At 45.2% G+C, this 18,673-nt stretch overlaps 1 long non-coding RNA gene across 1 annotated transcript in view; it reads right to left on the reverse strand.

Moving 5' to 3' along the window:
* Positions 1-2,694: 2,694 nt before the first annotated feature.
* The window catches only part of LOC119828051, a 115,153-nt gene continuing 99,174 nt past the window's right edge, over positions 2,695-18,673 (reverse strand). Inside the window, exons 2-5 of the long non-coding RNA XR_005287744.1 lie at positions 12,501-12,562; positions 11,233-11,391; positions 5,446-5,661; positions 2,695-4,075 (exon numbers count right to left, since the gene is read on the reverse strand). This is a non-coding gene — a long non-coding RNA (uncharacterized LOC119828051). The remainder of the gene's footprint in view (positions 4,076-5,445; positions 5,662-11,232; positions 11,392-12,500; positions 12,563-18,673) is intronic.

Below are 18,673 nucleotides of genomic sequence, written 5' to 3' on the forward strand. Positions count from 1 at the left end.
TGGAGGAACATTGAACTGAACCTCAAACCAGGCTGCCGAGCTCTCCCTGCCACCACACGGCTGTTTCGTGGAGCATGTACTACCTATGCTTGAGGCCTAATTGAGGTGCTGTGTCAGAAACAATATGGACCAACACTCCTCTCCAGTGGTGCGGGGAAAAAATAGCAAGTTCTCACTGCCTCTTATTTGTTCTTTGTCAGAATTAAATGAGCTCAGCACAACGTGGGTAATGTGTGGTGACTGCAGTCTCAAAATAGGACCTTTGCAAACCTAAGTGTCATTATGAATCTCCTCTTGACATCTGGTGGCATTTAGGGAGGTGTAGCTAAGAGAGCTTATTAGTGAGAAGCACATGCTAAACTTCAGTGCTTCAGTAATTCATCTCCTGTTGCTGTGTGGTGACAGAGGCCCTGATGGCTGTCAGGGTTCTAAAGGTCCCATAGTGTTCACTGTAAAAAACCTCCCTTTATCTCAAGCACCTGTAACCCCAGTGTGCAGAACACACCTGTAATCACAATACATGAAGTACACACCTGTAATCCCAGTGCAGTGTCATCCCAGTGCATGCAGTGCACACCTGTCATCCTAGTGTCATCAGCACACACCTGTAATCCTAGTGTGTGCAGTACATACCTGTAATCCCAGTGCATGCAGTACACACCTGTGATCCCAGTGCATGCAGTACACATCCATAATTCCAGTGTGTGCAATACATACCTGTAATCCCAGTTGATGCAGTACACACCCGACATCCCAGTGTGTGTAGTACACACCCGTAATCCCAGTGCGTGCAGTACACACCTGTAAACCCAGTGCGTGCAGCACACACCTGTAACCCCAGTGTGTGGGAGGCAGGAAGATCATGAGTTTGACGCAGCCTGGGTTACAGAGTAAGACTTTAATTAAAAAAGAAGAAATAAAGGATGAAGAAGGAAAGAAGTGGGAACCAGGAGTGGGGGGAAGAAGAAGAAAAGGAGAAAAGAGAAGGAAAAGAAACAAGTCCTATCCGCTTCAGTTTCTTTGTGTGCTATGGTCTAATGTTTATGGTTCCCATGCCCCCAAATTTATACATTAAAAATCCACTCAAAATGCAGATATCAATCTATGCTACTCAGAGAACCCAGGAGGATGAGGGAATAGACTCTGTAAAGTGCCAAGCGCTGTCCTGGCCCCACACCGACATCTCAAAAGGGACAATCCTGTTGCTTTGATGTCGCCCCATCTAATTCTCCTGGTATGCTATCATTGCCTCCCCCAAATACTCATGCGCTTGATCAGATGAAAAAATTGTTTGCCGCCCCAGGCAGCACATTCAATTTTAAACAAATTGCAGATCCCCTGGATAAACTCTATTAGGGGTTTCATGTCTGTTGGATATGATTCCTCTGCTCAAACAGGTAAGGACAGCAATATCCCTCTTCCCTGTGCAGCTCGTCCACCCTCAGCACCAGGGATTTCGACCCAGAGAAGCAGCTCAGCAGGGTTGTCTGAGAAGGCACATTTTGGATCCTACTACTCTGTGAAGACTCCCCAAATGCAAGCAATCTCTGCTCTGATCTTGTAAACATCTATTCCACACAGGTTTACTTTTTAAAGAAGGTATCAGTAGAGAATAGCTTGTTTTTTTTTTTTAAATACTGAATTAATTTTACCTGCAGGCACTTCCTCAGGATGATGTAGACTAGCAAGAGCCATCTCATGTGATACGAATTATTAGATGCTTCATTCCTGTATCTCCCTGGGAGCTGCAAGATTGTCTCACTCATTAACTAATATAAATTGAAGTTGAATAAATGTGAGCTTGGCTACAAAATTTTCAGTGGCCTCACACAAAACAAAGAACGAAGGGTCTGAGTTTGCTTTCATGGAGCCAAGGGACCTCAGACTCTAGAAATCTCTGAGTGACACATTGCTCGACCCACATGCCTGTGGTGTTAGAAGTAACTGAGCTGTGTGGTGGTGAACACTTGTAATCTCAGCACTGGGGATACAGGGACAGGAGGACTGCCTGTGGGTTTGAATTTGAGGCCAACCTAGTCTACAGAGTCAGATCCAGGTCAGATAGGATTACATAGTAAGACCCTGTCTCCAGGAAAGATGCGGGAGTGGAGGGAAGGATGAAAGGGAAGAAGAAAGGAGAGAGACACAGACAGACAGACAAAGCAACAGAAATGATTCCATAGAGTCTAGGGACTACCCATGTAACTAGAGTTTTCTCTCCTGCCCCCCAGTTTTCCAATAGCCACTCTGAGGCTTAATATTAATTACAAATTGTTTAGCTGATGGCTCAGGCTTATTACTAACTAGCTTTTACTTCTTAAATTAACCTATTTCTATTAATTTATTTATTGTCATATGGCCATGGCATTAAACTCACATCTTGCTTCTCCAGTGACTGCTGTGTCTCTGACTCTGCCTTCTTTTTCTTTTTATCATTGCTTAGATTTTTCCATCTGACTCTATTCTGCCTGACTATTGACCAAATTAGCTTTTGTTTTGAGACAGGGGGTTTCTTTGTGTAACAGCCCTAGATGTCCTGGAGCTATAGACCAAGCTGGCTTTGAACTCACAGAGATCCACCACCTGTCTCTGCCTCCCAAGTGCTGGGATTAAAGGCATGCACCCACCACTCAGCTTCCAAATAAGTTTCTTTATCAACCAATGATAATAAAACATATTCACAGCATATAGAGGGGCATCCTGCATCAAATCCATTTGTTACACATCCTTGCATGAACACCTCCCATCCCCACTTGGTGTCCCTTTGATGCTCTGTGGTCCCACACCACTGAGGTGGGCTACATCACCTTGTTATGGTGGAGAACAAGGAGGAAGAGCTTGCTTCTTCCAGCACGACATAGATTCTTCTATTCAGAAACAAAACTTCAGGTAATTGCTATATGAGTGAGAGATGAGGGACCATTTCAGACAGGAATACAGGGATCCCTCCTGACTTACGATGTTATATGATGGCAAAGATACATTGTATCTGCTTCCCTGAGTGCCTGAGAGATAATGTCACTCCAGACAGACACAAGCCAGGAAGGACAAATATTTGCTCAACACCATTTATCTGCCTGTTCTCTCTTCCAAAGACAACAAAAGTTCTTCTTTCCTTCATGTTGAGTGATTCCCCCCTTGGGGATAACTTCTTATTCACAGTAGGTATACCTATCCATACTGATTCTCGTTGTCATAAACACCCAAGGAAACTCTCGTGCAATAATCACCTCATACTTTGACAACTCAACATCTTCAACTTTTGTCTGCAAAACGCTTGTCTGCACCACAGGAAGGTGAGCTAATAAAGGAAATTGTATAAACTATGAAAAAGAAAGAGGATTAAAAATTAAGGAAGTGCAGAGATGAAATAAAACTTAATGAAGTGCAATTTTCTAAAGGGCAGTAATCAAATTCTGACTTGAAAATTTCTTGAACTTACAGTAGATCTAGCTGTCACATTTCTTCAATTATATGAAAAACAAGTACAAAATAATACAAACGTTTTGCAAAGAAGCCAGTGACCTCTACAGGCATATAAATTACATCATTCTAGGCGCTGGAAAGATGGCTAAACATTTAAGAGTCCTTGGCCCTCATGCAGCACCCATACCAGGCAGCTTAAAACTGCCTGTAAGTCAAGCTCCAATCTATACATGATGGAAATCTCTGATTATCCAAAACAGGAGACGTTAAAAGGTCATACATAACCACATGCTGTAGAGAGCCCGGGAAGGCGGAGAGTTGGTTCAAACAAACATCCAGCTGTGTGAATAAGAGACATTTTATGTTCAGCTTAGTGGCTACACTCAGGAATGTTATCTAACAAGCCAGGGTGAAAATTCACAAACATGGAAAACGAGGCTTTGTCACCAGAACTTCCATACGAGAGACCGAGGACGAGGGTCTTCACAGTCACTGACAGCATTTAGGGTCATCTGGAAGGTTCATCTTTGTACGTATCTGTGAGGGAATTTCCAGGGAACTTCAACCGAGAAGGGAAGACGCCTGGGCTGGAATCCTGGCCCACATAAAAATCAGAGCATGGCAGCATCCGTCTCTCTCAGCTTTCTGACTGTGGAGGTAATGTAAGCAACTACCTTAGGTGCCTGTCGCCACAGCTAGGTCCCTCTCACCTTCCCCTCCCCTCAAATGATGACTGTGCCCCAAAATTGTGATTAAATCAACTCTCCCTTCCTAAGTTGTCTTTCTCAGGTATTTTCTCATAACGACAAGGAAATGCATACAACCGAGTTGGACGCGGGAGGAAGGAAGGCTATGAGCAACAGTTGGTGGTAGGAGGCGAAGCAGACCGAGAAAACTTCAGGAGAGGGTCAGGTCTTTTCCCTGCTCATCTCAGGTTGTCCAGCAGAGGCCTCAGGAACGAGGCTAGCAAAAGACAATCAACACTAGAACAATGTAATACAAGGAAAATACAAGTGGCTCTTGGTTTACCGTGGGCTTCCATCCTGATAAATCCATCACAACTCAAAAATATCATTAAGCACAGACAGAACTTTAATACATCTAATTTACCAAATGCCAGCACTTAACCTGGTCTGCCTTGAATGTGGTCAGAGCATTGATACGATGCTCAGTTGGGCAAAAGCATCTCACACGAAACCTGCTTTATAATACGATGTTTCACGGTGTGTGACATTGACCGAGCACTGCACAGAAATGAAAACAAATCCGCATGCTGCACTTTGCACAATGGCAGCATTGAAAGCATGGAAGCCCAACTAATAAACCAGAGCTCTTCGTTTCCTTCCTGCCCTTCCTAAATCCTACTTGATCCAGACTCTGGTAACAAATGACAGATCAGCCAGGAAAAAACAAGTTTAAAAACAGGCGTGTATGGGAAATACCTAGAGAATAAAGTAAATCTCTGAGTTTGCTTTGAATTTATGGTTAAATGCCACAGTCTGATGAAGCAAACATGGAAGGGGTTGGGGGGGGCAGGGAGACTGCTTCTGGGCAAGTGCCCAGGCAAGGAGCTGGAGCAAGGGGAAGGGCTGCAAGGGAAGGAGACTCAAGTCTGATGCTTACTTTACTAACAGGGAAGTTAGAGATTAGAGGGTCAGAGGCAGCTTGAGGTAGAGTGTGCATCCAATGTGTGTAAAGCCCCAATATCTCCCATCCCCAACACCGTAGGGGAAGTGTATAGTGATTTAGATTTACCTTCTTTCCTACAAAGAAGAGGCCACCTCGCAAACGGAATACCTTACAGAGTCAACTTCTCTCACAAAATGGGTTGTTTTTCCCTCTCTCTCTCTCTCTCTCTCTCTCTCTCTCTCTCTCTCTCTCTCTCTCTCTCTTTGTCTGTCTCTCTTCCTTCCTACCACAAAAGTATGAGGACCCCAAGCCACATGCGGTGACTGCACACCCATCTCGGTCCTCAGCTCTGGCTAGGTTCTTAGCCCACAACCAGCAACAGCCCCATACCATGAGTGGGAGGGTCTTTCGATAACTCTGCCTGTTGCTGTGATGGACAGGTCTTTGACTCAATGCCTCATTGTGGGTAGGCAGATCTTCAGATGATTCTGTCCCTTACTGTGAGTTGACCTTCTGATGATGCCTTCTGCTCCCAGTTCACCAAGTTTTCTAGCTGATACCCCACACCTTGTAAACTGTAGGAGATGTCCGGCTGAGATTCTTGGCCTGTGGATTTTAGGAGCACAGCAAATGATTCTCTTATTTCCATACATTTTAGACTAATGTATTAGGTATCCATAGTAACTGGAATATCATCTTAATGAAAACAGACTTAATAATAACAGGCCTAGATTTTTGCATTCATGACTCTGCCTCCAGAGGGCTCATGGTGCTACTCTAACCTTATGGAAAGAAGAAGTTCCCTGATGAAGAGGCAGAGCCAGCTGCCTTGAAACCAAAACCTTTTCCGTTTTTCTTCCTTTTTACCCCCTTCGCTGCTGCACTGTATGTGGTGTCTAGGAGACAGGCCAGTCACACATATGTGGAGACATGAGAGTCAGTGTGTACAGTTTTTCTACAATCCAGCTGCCTGGGTTCCTTCCCTGCTGTGTCTCCTATGAGATGAGAGACCTGGCTAATTTGAGAAATGATTCCGGGTCTCTGAATTAGTGAGGAATTTATAACAATGCCAGGTATAGCAATCCCCATTAGTGAGTATTCACCATGATTCATTATGCCCTGGGCCCCCACTTTAGAAAGACCTAATCTTGATCAGTTATGCCTCTACCCAGAAGGGGAAAATACATGAGACCACAAGTAGATAGAGGCATGAAACCTGTACTCTTCCCTTCAGAGCATGTCCAGGAACTCATCTGAATGATGTCCCTAACCCAAGGGACAGAAATATGTACAGCCACATCAAGACAGGCACCATGCCTGTGCCCTTACCTCTAGAGGATGCTCAGGGTGTCAGGATCCTGGGACTACCTCAACACATGGTACCAAATATGTCTGAGTGGTACAAATGGTTACCAACCCTGGTCCTTCATCCTAAGAGTGAACTGTGCCATTGGCATTCTCGTCCAGAGGTCCAGGGGCAGCAAACACTTGGGTTCTTGTATGAGGTGTGGCTACTTCTAGCCCTGCAAGCTCAGGTGCTCACTAGTATTTGTAGAGACTTTTTTGCCATGGGATGGAGCTGGGGGTGGGAAGAGAGGGGGCTATGATCATGGAAAGGGAGCAGGGACGGTTAACCACAGTGGGTTAATTTTGCCATAGTTTGTGGATATGGGCAACTTAACGGGTCCTTGACTCACATAGACGACAAATCTCTGGGAACATCTTTGAAGGATTTTCTAGATCAGATTGAGGTGGAGAGACCAACCCTAAATGTGTGCCTCTAGACTATGGGCTGTGGTTCCATAGAATACAAAGCAAAGAAAGACAAGAACCACATTCATCTCTCTGCTTCTGAATGCAGACGCAGTGTGGCCAACTGCCTCACATACCTGCCACCAAGCCTTTCCCAGGAGGATTTTGTGGAGGTGATTACATCCTTATGAATAAGGGACTCAGAGAACCCTTACTCCTTCCTCCACATGAGGACATAGCAGCAAGGTGCTGTCTGTACAGATGGGAACGCCAAACTGCCAATCTGACTGCACTCTGGTCTTGGACTTCCCAGCTTCAAGTACTGTTGTTTGAATGCCACCCAGTGTGGTAATGTCTTGTCTGAACTCTAACAAATAAAGCTTGCCTGAAGATCAGAGGATGGAGCTAACCACACTACTTAGCCATAGAGATCAGGCAGTGGTGGCACATACCTTTTAATTCCAGTACTGGGGAGACAGAGGCAGATGGATCACTGTGAAATCAAGGCCACCCTGGGCTACACAAGATTAAATAAGTCTAAAAGAGAAACAGAGCTCAAACAAAGATGATCCCAGCACTTGGGATCACATGCCTTTAATCCCAGCACTAGGGAGGTAGAGACAGGAGTGATATAGCTGGGCGGAGAGATGAATATAAGGGGAAGGAGACGGGAGCTCAAATGCGGTCTGAGGTTTCTTTGGGATGGCATGCAGTCTGAGGACCTGTAGAGATGGGATTCCCCATTCAGTCTGAGGATTTCATAGAGGCAAGAACTAGTACCTGGCAGCTCTGTTTCTCTAGTCTTTCAGCTTTAACCCCTAAAATCTTAAGACTCAGGGATTTTATTATTAAGGCCAACTAGAATTCGCACTACAACCCAGTGAGCTGTTCTTGCCGCAGCAGCCACAGGGCTCACACTTGCTGCTCCCAAGCCATTGGGCAAGGCATGTCATCCAGTCTATGAAGTAGGGAGGGACAGCCTTTCCCAGAGAAAGGCGGTTATTATTCTTAATATTCCAGATAAACAAACCTTTTCATCCTTCTCATCCCTCCTTTCCCTGTTCTGTCACAGGAGCTCTCTAACCTGGGGGTGGCACTTGGGAATGCATTTTTTTTAATAATGGGTAAGCAGGTTATTTGGGAGAAGAGAGAAATTGGGTGGCAATGTTTGGTGGTGACAAATGCAATATAAGCGAAAGGAGGAAGTCTCACTACTTATCATGGACTAAGGTCCAAATAATAAAAAAAGACTTTCCACAAGCTCATGAAATAACAATGGGAGGATCGGCCCCTAAGCTCTTCTATTCAGCACCTGAGCCCACAAAAAGAACTGACGAAGAAAGAAAGCTTAATGGGAGAGGATAACGTACATCTGATGTGAAACTAAAGGTGTTATTTATTACAGGCTACACGTCCTGCGTGGTCTTGTGTCCTCTTGACACAAGCGAGAGCCATCGCAGGAGAGGAGCCTCGGTTGAGAAAATGCCTCCTGTGGTCTGGCTGTAGGCAAGCCTGCAGAGCATTGCCTTGTAAAGACAAGTTGGTACCAGGAATGGGGTATTGCTGTTGACAGACATGACTATGTTGTTTTGGGGAGGATTGGGGAAGGACTTTGGAACTTTAAGAAATAAAACCACTGAGTGTTCAATGCCTGGTGAACTGTTTTGTAGGCGTATTGAAGATAAGAACGTTGAGGACGATACAGATGACAGAGGCCTGGCTTGTGAAGTTCCAGAGGGAAATTTAAAGACTCTACGGGACCATTTGCTATTTTGAATAAGGAGTCTATGGTTTGGATAGCTGGGCCTGAAGAATCAGCTATGATTAACAAGATACCAGAACTGCTAAAGTGAAGTCTTTCCTTTGCTGTATTTGATGCTGGTCAGCTGGAGCTGAGAAATTAATAATTAAGAAGTGACCAGCATCATTGAGGTGAACTCTTCTGGGAAGCGTTTCCTGGGAGTCAGCACACAGAGTCTGTGTTGCAGAGGCAGCCAAGGTTGTGCATCACACTGGCAGTCAAACTTCAGTGTAAGTCACCCAGGTGGTGCTGGTTTTGAAGGCATGAATGGGGTCATAGAGAGCAGCTGAGGCTTGGCACCGTGTGAGGCCAGGAGAGGCCACTGGTGAATCTACAGCCTCAGTGGCAGTTGAAGGCCCAAGTTTGGAAGGTCAGTGCAGAGAAGTTGAGGCTTGACACCATAAAGAAAGCCTAGGAGAGGTTTCTGGTGTAAGTGTAGTCCAGTTGCAGCAGAAGACACCAGCGTTTTGGAGATGCCAGTACTACAGGATGACCACCAAGAACAGCAGCAGCAGTGGAGTGGAGCCAGCCGGAGCCTGGAAGACAAGCTTTGTGTGCCGCAGAGGGCAGGGCTGGAGAAGTGACCCAAGCCCTTTGGAGGAGTCCAAAAGATCATGAATGGATCCAGACATTGGACACTGAGTTATTCATGCAGCTGGAATTTGGTTTTGCTCCATTTGTGATGGTGCCCTGGTTCTTCCCTCTTGAAGTAAGGAGGTTATTTAACCTAATTTTTATTTTTTTTACAGGAGCTCACACTTGAGAGATTTTAAACTTTTAAAAAAAAGAGATCTTGGATTTTTAAAGAGACTGGATGTGTCAAATGTACTGAACTTTTGTTTGAATTAAAGTTATTTATGTTTTTAATGTGAGATCTCGAGGATGAATGAGAACAGAATGGCCTAATGGGGATGTGTTTGTGGGTTGAGTTGACAAGAGGTCAGTTGTACTGGCTAGCTCTACATCAACTTGACACCAGCTAGAGAGGACGAAGCCTCAGCTGAGAAGAAGTCTCCATAAGATCAGGCTGTAGGCAAGCCTGTAGGGCATTTTCTTAGTTAGTGATCAATGGGGGAGGGCCCAGGCCATTGTGGGTGGTGCCATCCTTGGACTAGTGGTCCTGGACTTTATAAGAAAGCAGGCTAAGTAAGCCCTGAGGAGCAAGTCAGTAAGAAGCACTCCTCCAAGGCTCTGCATCAGCTCCTGCTTCCAGGTTCCTGCCCTGCTTGAGTTCCTATTCCTACCTCCTTTGATGATGAGCAACAATATGGAAGTGTAAGCCAAATAAACCTTTCCTCCCCAGTTTGCTTTTTGGACATGATGTTTCATTACAAGAACTTTATAAAAAGCAAACAAACAAACAAAACACTAGTTCTTTTCCTATATACTGCCCCCCCCTCACAAAAAAAACTCTAGCTAGGCTTTTATACTATCAGAAAAACATGAGAAATATGTGGAGAAATGTCAAGAGAAAGGAAAGACAGCAAGAAAACCACTAGGAGAATGTTAAGCTGTTAATAGTGTATCTACATAGACTCCTTTCTACAATAGGGAGTACAGATGTGCCCTTTCAAGATGGAATATAAAAGCATTCACAAGGTGTTGACATGTCTCAGTGGGTAAAGGCATCTCAAGTTTAGATGAGACTTGTGTTTGATCCCTGGGACCCACATAACGGTAGGAAGAGAGAACAAACACTGCATGAGAGTGCCCCTCCATCCTGTCTCCCATGGAAAGGATCAAGAGGTCTTTCTCTGGCCTCTTTTACAAATGGCATTTATTTTAAGAAGGTAGAACCGTCATGACTTCTTTAAACCTCCGAACTCCCGTATGTTTTGGGGAGCAGGGGCTACAAACCTTCAGAGCAGAGCCCTGACACTTTACAGATGACAAGTGTGAAGTTCAGAGAGTTTACTGGCCTTCCTACCGTCGCACAGTGTGACAGCGACTGAGCTTATATTTCAATCCATCCCAAGTTGTAACCTTGTATTGAAGCATCTATCCTTAGCATCCAGTGAGAAGCAGAAGGAGAGAGAACACAGCTAATAAGTGCTAGAAGAGGGGAGTTGTAATGTGATGAGTTAGCTCTAGAAGACACCTAGAGGGAGCACGTAGCTACTTCAAATGATATTTTTAGGTTTTCTGCCTTTCTCTGGTCTCCTGCATCCCTGTGATCTCTGCCAAAAGAGGCCAAATGAGACACCAGACTGTAGTGTAGAAAACACAGTTCATTACAGGGCCAACTGGGACATCATCAATGGAAGAGAGTGGACAGTGGTCAAAGGGGTCATTGGGTCATCCTATATGCTTGGGTAGACCTTATGCTATTTCGTGAAGTTTCTGGAACAGACAGTTTTCTGCTTGGATGACTGACAGTCCCATTTGGATTAACTCTGACAATGTTATGTCTTTGTTCTTTCCTAGAAAGCCCCTGGCTGGAGAGTAATCTTAAGATCTTTGGATAAGAATGTCATATCTCCCTCCAAGGCACAGAAATGACTCAGAGCCCATTCTCTGACCAGCAATCAGAGTTCTTATTGTTCCAGTTCCTAGTAGATAAGCCGCAGGATGAAGGAGGGCTCTATCCCAGTGACCTTCAAACCCCCTGATACCTCACTACCTACCCAGCCAGCAATCTAGGATGTGAGCAGAAAGCAGGAGCCAGACTGTGGGATGGAGTGAGGAACGGTGGAGATGTCCTGGTGAGGAGGTCGTATCAACCTGCGAGGTCTTCTCTCCACATCTCTCCTCACCTTCCAATTACATTGAAATCAGGTTGTACCCTGTATTGGACAAAAGGGTGGTGTCTTAGTCTGTGTCTAGCCTAGGAGACTCCATTTCACAAGTAGCTTTTGATTCCATCCTGAGGGAGAAAAGTAAACCTATCCTGTGAGTGGATCCACAAACTGCACCATCTGCCACATGCAGAGAGTAATAAATCCAGCACCGAGTAATAAATGACTAATTCATGAGACTAGAAAGGAAGCCACCCTGTGTGTTTATTGTGGGGAACTGAAACTGTAGAGGCACATGGGTGTATTAAAATCATATCAAGGAAATGAGGTGCAGGAACTTATCAGGCACATCAGACCCCATAAAGTGATAGACACCTAACACTGTGATAGTGTGGCCCATACCAGAATGTCACCACATCTGGTGTGTGTGTGAGGACCAACTTGCTTCTGCCCTCGGATGAGGTGCAGACTACTCAGCTGCCTGCCTGTCCGCCGCTCACCTGTCTGGATCTAAACCACCGTCTCTTGCTCCTGAACCGTCTCCTGCCCTAGACTTGGCTTGGCCACTCATCTCTCAAAGGAACTGTGCCACTTCACTCTCAGGCCTGTCTCCGGCAACTCCACCCGGAGTCCCCGCAGCAGGTCTGGTTGTTTACCTTATCGATAGGACTTCTTCACAGCCCACACTGAAACCTCTTGATCTCTCTGCAGGAGCTGATTTAACTTGTATCCATCCTATAATCCACATACACATATGCTCACCGTATGCTGTGTGGTATGAGAATTGATACCAGTAATTGAGATTAGGATAAGGAACTTGCAGTTGCCTTGGACAGGCTACTGAAACAGGCAGATTTTGTGTGTGTGTGTGTGTGTGTGTGTGTGTGTGTGTGTGTGTGACATTTTGCTATCATTGAAACAGCTAAGCCCTGTGAATTGATCATTATTCAATAGCTTCTGACACAATGAGAAGATGCAGACTTGCTCCTCTGTGCTTCTGGCCTAGCGTGCTCATATCAAGCGGGTGCAGACTGCAGGTTGTGAAGACCTTTGTAGCTTTGTTAAAACACCCTTGTCTGTCTTCTGCTACACGTGATAGCTTTGCCTTCCTTCCAAATGAGTGAACTTCCTCACGGCCAGGACGGGGTCAAACTCACCAGTTTCTCTGGCAGCACCACTACCATCTGTCAGATGAGAATTCTTCCTCGAACACTTCCCCCTGCAGGCAAGGAGAGCCTCCATTTACTAGAGAAACCTTTTATGGTCATATTTGAAGAGGGGTGGAGCGGGGCTCCTCCTGGAAGGCTTGCAGTTATTTGTAGACTGGAAGATGGTCCTCTCTCAACTCAGGATGTTCCTTGGTGCTTAAAAGCAATGCCATTTACTTACACATTACAGTGGATGCAAATGAGCCACTCCAGGACGGTTTCCTATTTCCAAGATTAGCTAAGAAGCAGTGGGGAGATTGACCAAGGATGCAGAATGCTCAGCCTGACCTGAGGTCTATAAAAATCAAGCTCCTGGTTTAATTATTCCCATTTCTGAAGTAAGAGGCAATTAGAACCCAGCAAGCTGGCAGGAGGAGGATTTTGCTTTGATTTATGTGGCTTCAAAGCCAGCACAACAGGAGAGGGCTTTTGACCCAGCAGTTTGATCAAGTTACTGAGAGCAGAGACAGCATCCCAGGCTGGACTCGACCCCAGACACCCAGGGGAATTGGGGTGAACCACTGAGTCCCTTTGCCCTGAGCTCCTCTGTGAGACAGAGAGAGCTATCCTTCGCCCTATATATGAGACGTCTGGGAGGGAATATTAACCCAGCGACGGGTCTTCAACAATTCAAAATTTTAAAAGTGCTTCTGCGAGCATCATTTCATCTCATCTCCACAAGAGCGTTCAGTGGGAGCGATTATCATCTGCATTTTCAGGAGGGAAGCTGAAGCTTGGAGAGGTTAAGTTGCCGAGCCACACAACCAATTAGTAATGGTGGCGTCCTGCTTCCAGCTCCAAATCCCATTAGGCCTCCTTCCCCCACAGATAGCATAGGATGTGAAGATTAGACAGCCATGAATAGAGAAGCAAACCCGCGGTACTCCTTCAGGGCCCTGCATGGTTTAAAGAGCTGTCTCTATGCCAGTTCAGTTTATTTTGCCCACCGCACAATAAAATCATTATTAGTCTACTTTCCAGTGAGGAAACTGAGTCATGACGGTCAGGAAGACTGGGTCTAGAACACATGTCTTGAAGTTCCACAATTACTTTACTGATTTCATATGACTGGGCAAGAGATGGGACTTAGTACTGTCAGGTACTGTAGAAACTGTTGAAATCCTGACCTAAGTTACTCCATATTGCATAAAATTGTGTTTTCTCAAACCATGGCTTGACTAAGAAACTCCATTTTATCAGGTTTTTATGACATTTTGAGTATAGAGAATGACTTTGCATCTAAGTGGACATGTAGACAATACTATCTGTCTGGTCTCACTTGCAAAGCAGACTATCAGAAAGGGTACCACCCTGTAAGGCATTGGGAACTAAAGGAGCTCATGAACATATGCCAAGTCAGAAACCCTTCCTGATAACTCCCAGGGTCACCAGACTGAGAAAATATGTGTGTGTGACCCCCAAGTCCATCTCTAGAGTGAGGAGGGGGGCAATCTGATTCCAACAAGCCTGTAACATAGATAACAGCCCCTATTTAGGGGTGACCTGTCAGCTCCCCCGTGCTAGGGAGTAGTTTCAGTCCTTGTCAAAAAGGTTTCCGATCAGCACCATTGATCCTGGAATCCAAGGTAACTCAGGTTTAGGTGTCTTAGGGGGATCTGAACAGAACACTGTAGAAGCTGTTAGTCAAACGTCTAAAGGAGAGAGAAATAGAATGAAAGCAGAGATGACAGACTTCACTCTGCTTTGAGTTGTCTGTGGGTCCAAGCAAGGAGTTGGAGCTTTCTGTAGTGGTTGATAATAACCTGCCTTAGAAGAGCTAGCACTGAGACTACACGGCTGAAACTCTCACCTGTGTGACGGACCCTGGATGCTCTTTGACCTTGGTGGGCAGGACATCCCAAGTGTGGAGAAATGCAAGGTTATGGATGAGTTGAGACTCACACTGATCTTGCGCCTGTAACAGCTGCTGGGGGACAATGCTCTTGTACCCTATAAAGATTTGTCAGTTTTATTGGTTTAATAAAACACTGATTGGCCAGTAGCCAGGCAGGAAGAAGTATAGGTAGGGCAACCAGAATAGGAGAATCCTGGGAAGAGAAAAGGCTCAGTCTGCAGTCGTCACCCAGACACAGAGGACACAAGATGAGAATGCCTCGCTGATAAAAGGTACCAAGCCATGTGGCTAACACAGACAAGAATTATGGGTTAAGATGTAAGAGTTAATTAATAAGAAGCCTGAGATAATATGCCAACCAGTTAATAATTAATGTAGGCCTCTGTGTGTTTCTTTGGGACTAAATGGCTGCAGGACTGGGCAGGACAGAAATCTCTGTCAACAAACAGCCACTTACTTTCAACCTCTGGACATGACCTAACGTTCTTGTGACTGTTGGGAAATTAGGGAGAAATATCACTAGTCTGCATGGGCTTTTCATTTCCATCTACTTACTCTAAACCTAAGAATGACAGATGGTAACAACATCCGCATCCTCTGGGAAAGAGTCCCCTACTTCCTGCAGCCAATCTACACAGTTCCCAGTAATGTGCTCTTGGTGAATGTGTGTTTATGGTCTTCTCTGTCCTGTGTCCTTGAAGGTTGATATAACCTCTTTCATATCACAGGTCCATTGGAGTAACTTGAATCCGTGCCCTTCTTCCCCAGCTTCTTCCCATTTCCTGCTTCCCAGCCACCCAGACCTTGAAGTTTCTTAAAGGAGCTGCAGCCTTGCCCACATCCACACACCCCCACACACATTTAGCTGTTTCTTCCTCTGTTGAGCACCTTGGGTTTTTAAGGTCAGAACCTAGAGTCCTAACAAGCTCCGTTCAACCATTTTGACTCAATTAAAGAAACAGTTAATGATAAAAGGCAAAGAAAAGAAATAGCTTAGTCATGAGGTACAGGAAGCCTGGAAGCAGGAGACCTGAGTTCAATCTTGTAAATGCAGGGAAAATAAAAAACAAACAAATGTCAGTGGTGCATGCTTACATTCCTACTGAAAGGCTGAGATAGTCAGATACCTGGGATCACTGACCAGCTAGCCTAAGCCACTTGGAAAGTTTTAGGAGGGGGATCCTGATTCAAAAATAAAAAAAATAAAAAACAGTAGAAAAAAGTAAACAGTACCTCAGAAACATCTGACATCCTCTGGTGTACACACACACACACACACACACACACACACACAGACACACATACAGATAGAGAGAGAGAAAGAGAGAAAGAGGGAGAGAAAGAGAGAGAAGAATGCCCAAGAATGCCCTAGCACACACTCTTGTCCCTATATATACATGAACATGCATACACAGACAGACATACACACACATGAGAAATGCACCAGCACACACACCTGTACCTATATACCTATGAACACACACACACACGCACACACACACACACACACAGAGAGAGAGAGAGAGAGAGAGAGAGAGAGAGAGAGAGAGAGAGAGAGAGAGAGAGAGAGAGAGAGAAACACACACAAAGAAAGGCTTACTTCAGTTTATGGCTGGTCACTGTTCCTCTGGGGACTGTTATAAGGTAGAACATCATGGTGGGGTGTATATATGGGAGCCAGCTATTCACCTCAAGACAGATTGGAAGCAAAGGAAAACAGAAAGGACCAGGACCCCGTGTCCCCTCCAAGAGCACACTCCGTGATTAACTTCCCTCCACTAGACTCCAACTCCCATCACACCCCAGTAGCACCACAGTCCGGCGACCGATCCTTTACCATACGGCCATTGAGGCACGCTTAAGACTCAGGGCGAAACAGGCTTCTACGGTTGGCTGGTTGAGGAGTTTGTTGTGGTCTTGGGGATTAAAACCTGGGTTCACATATATAAAAAACAAGTGTTTCATTATTCAGCCATACTCAAAAACCTTTGCAGCTTTTTACTTAAGCTAAACCATGGGCAAATTATAGCTCATGACCAACGAATTATCTAATAAAGCAACCTGTAATTAGCTTCTTCCAACTTGCAAGCTTTTTTTAATGCCTTTACAGTAGTGTGTGAAACTAATTCCATCTACTGTGAGGCAGACAGAATTGAGAAGTTAGAACACATATTCCTAACTGCCTAGACCTCAATTGGATCAGCTCAGTCCTTTCAACTCCTGGCACACACTCCTTAACTAACTATGAACATTTAGTCCACGGTAAGTGACATGATCCAGTCCATTTTCTGGAATCTTAAGTTATATCACATATTTGTTGCCCCTTCGCCATAGCACAGACCCTGGGTACTGTTTACTTCAGCCATGTGCCAGGCCTAGTAGAATTTCTGGTCCCAAGATTACCTCTCTTGGAACCATCAAGATGGCTTGACAGGTAAAGAGACTTACTACCCAGTGCAACAAACTGAATTGGATCGCATGATGGTATGTATGTATGTATGCATGTATGTACATATACACACATACTTTAAAAATTAATTACCTGTCTTTCTCATCTTTTCCACAATTGCAACACATTTGGTACTTCTATTCCAAGTGTTCTTTCCTTTCATAAGATATCTGAGTGCAATTCCGATGCTTCCTCAACATGTATACACACACGGGGGCACATGCATGCACACGTGCACAGACACAGGATTTTCCTTCTTGCTTTAGGGTAAGAAGAGCTTAGTTATCAGAAACACAATGGCTAGCAAGAAAAAAAAAGAAATGTTCCTATTTCATCTCAGGGAAGGTCACCTTGCTGTCTATAAAGGAAATTGATTTCTCCTAATGCAGCAAAGAAAAAGCCAAAAAAATACGTTGGATTGTTGACATTTAAAAAAAAAAACCTAACAGGTTGGGCATAAATATTCTTCTGCACGTTTTCAGGGGCTCTAGCCAAAGCATCTTAATGAAGGCTGGCTCAGAGAGGGCTGGGGTGATCCAAACCTGGACAAGAAGACAGCAGGAATGCTGGGAAGGTCATAAAAGGTACCAGCACACCTGGTGCTGGAGGCTGACCCCAGGGTCCCAGCTCCCTGACCTGTCCATCCCACAGAGATTCTTCGAGAAGCCCAGACAACTGTGTAAGGGCTGTGGAGGGGAGGGGAGAAGAGAGAGACTCATGGGCAACCTTTGTGCTGCTGAAGTTTGGAAGCTATATGACAATGTGTGTATTGCTCTCTGCAGAAATGACATGTAGACTCGGATAAACTGAAGCTTGGATTGCAAGGCTCCCATAGGGCTGCACGTCTCCCGAACAAGCCTCTTGAAAATGCTGGACGAACTGACAATGTCTGACCACACTGACGATGGTGCTGTCCCCGACGCTCTGTAGCCTGCCCCACAGGAGGGTTGGTCCAGCATTGTTGTCAACACAAAACTGTTGCCAACCCTGTCCTGCAGACAGTCCTGCTCGAGACTGAGGGCAGCAAGGGAGGCAGAGTTCCCTGGCAGCTTAATGCCCAGGTGTATCACTGGGAAGACACCTGCACTTGCTGGGATCCTTTAGTTGTTTTGGTTTTGTTTTCTCTTTTGAGACAGGGATCCACACAACACAAGCTACCATTCAATTTTCTCGATAGCTAAGGATGAATTAAAATTTCTGGTACTTCTGTCTTCACCACCCAAGTGCTGAGACTACGGGCATGTGCCACCTTGCCCAGTTAATGTGCCTGTGAAGGAAGGAACATGGGGCCTCGTGTGTGTTAGACGGGCACTGTATCAGCGAATCTACCTCCCCCACCAAGGCTTTGATTTCACTCCTAAAAATGAAGTTCACCGCACTCCTACTACTTTGAAGACTGGAGCACGATAAAAACTCAGAGAGAGAAATTGGGGTTCAACCTGAAGATCTGAAAAGCCAAGTAGCCAGCCATTGTCTCTTACCTCCACCTCAGTCTGAAATGGCGAACCTGCCTCCAGGAATCTCAGAATGAGACTGTGTCTGAGAGCTGTCTCCTCCTGTTTTATATTCCTCTCTAGTTCTGGGATTAAGGGCATGCACCTCTGCCACCTGGTTTCTATGGCAAACTAGTGTGGCTACTGGGATTAAAGGTGTGTGTCATTGTTGCCTGGTCTGTAAGGCTGGCCAGTGTGGCTCTTTTGCTTTTCTGGTCCTCAGGCAAGTTTTATTTATTAAAATACAGGTGAAATGCCACTACAGAAAGAAGGCTTTGACAATGTGAGCAGAGTCTCTGTCTCTCTGTCTTAGTGTTAGACACCT

Source organism: Arvicola amphibius, chromosome 12, assembly GCF_903992535.2.
Source record: "Arvicola amphibius chromosome 12, mArvAmp1.2, whole genome shotgun sequence".
In the NCBI taxonomy this organism is placed as follows: Eukaryota; Metazoa; Chordata; class Mammalia; order Rodentia; family Cricetidae; genus Arvicola; species Arvicola amphibius.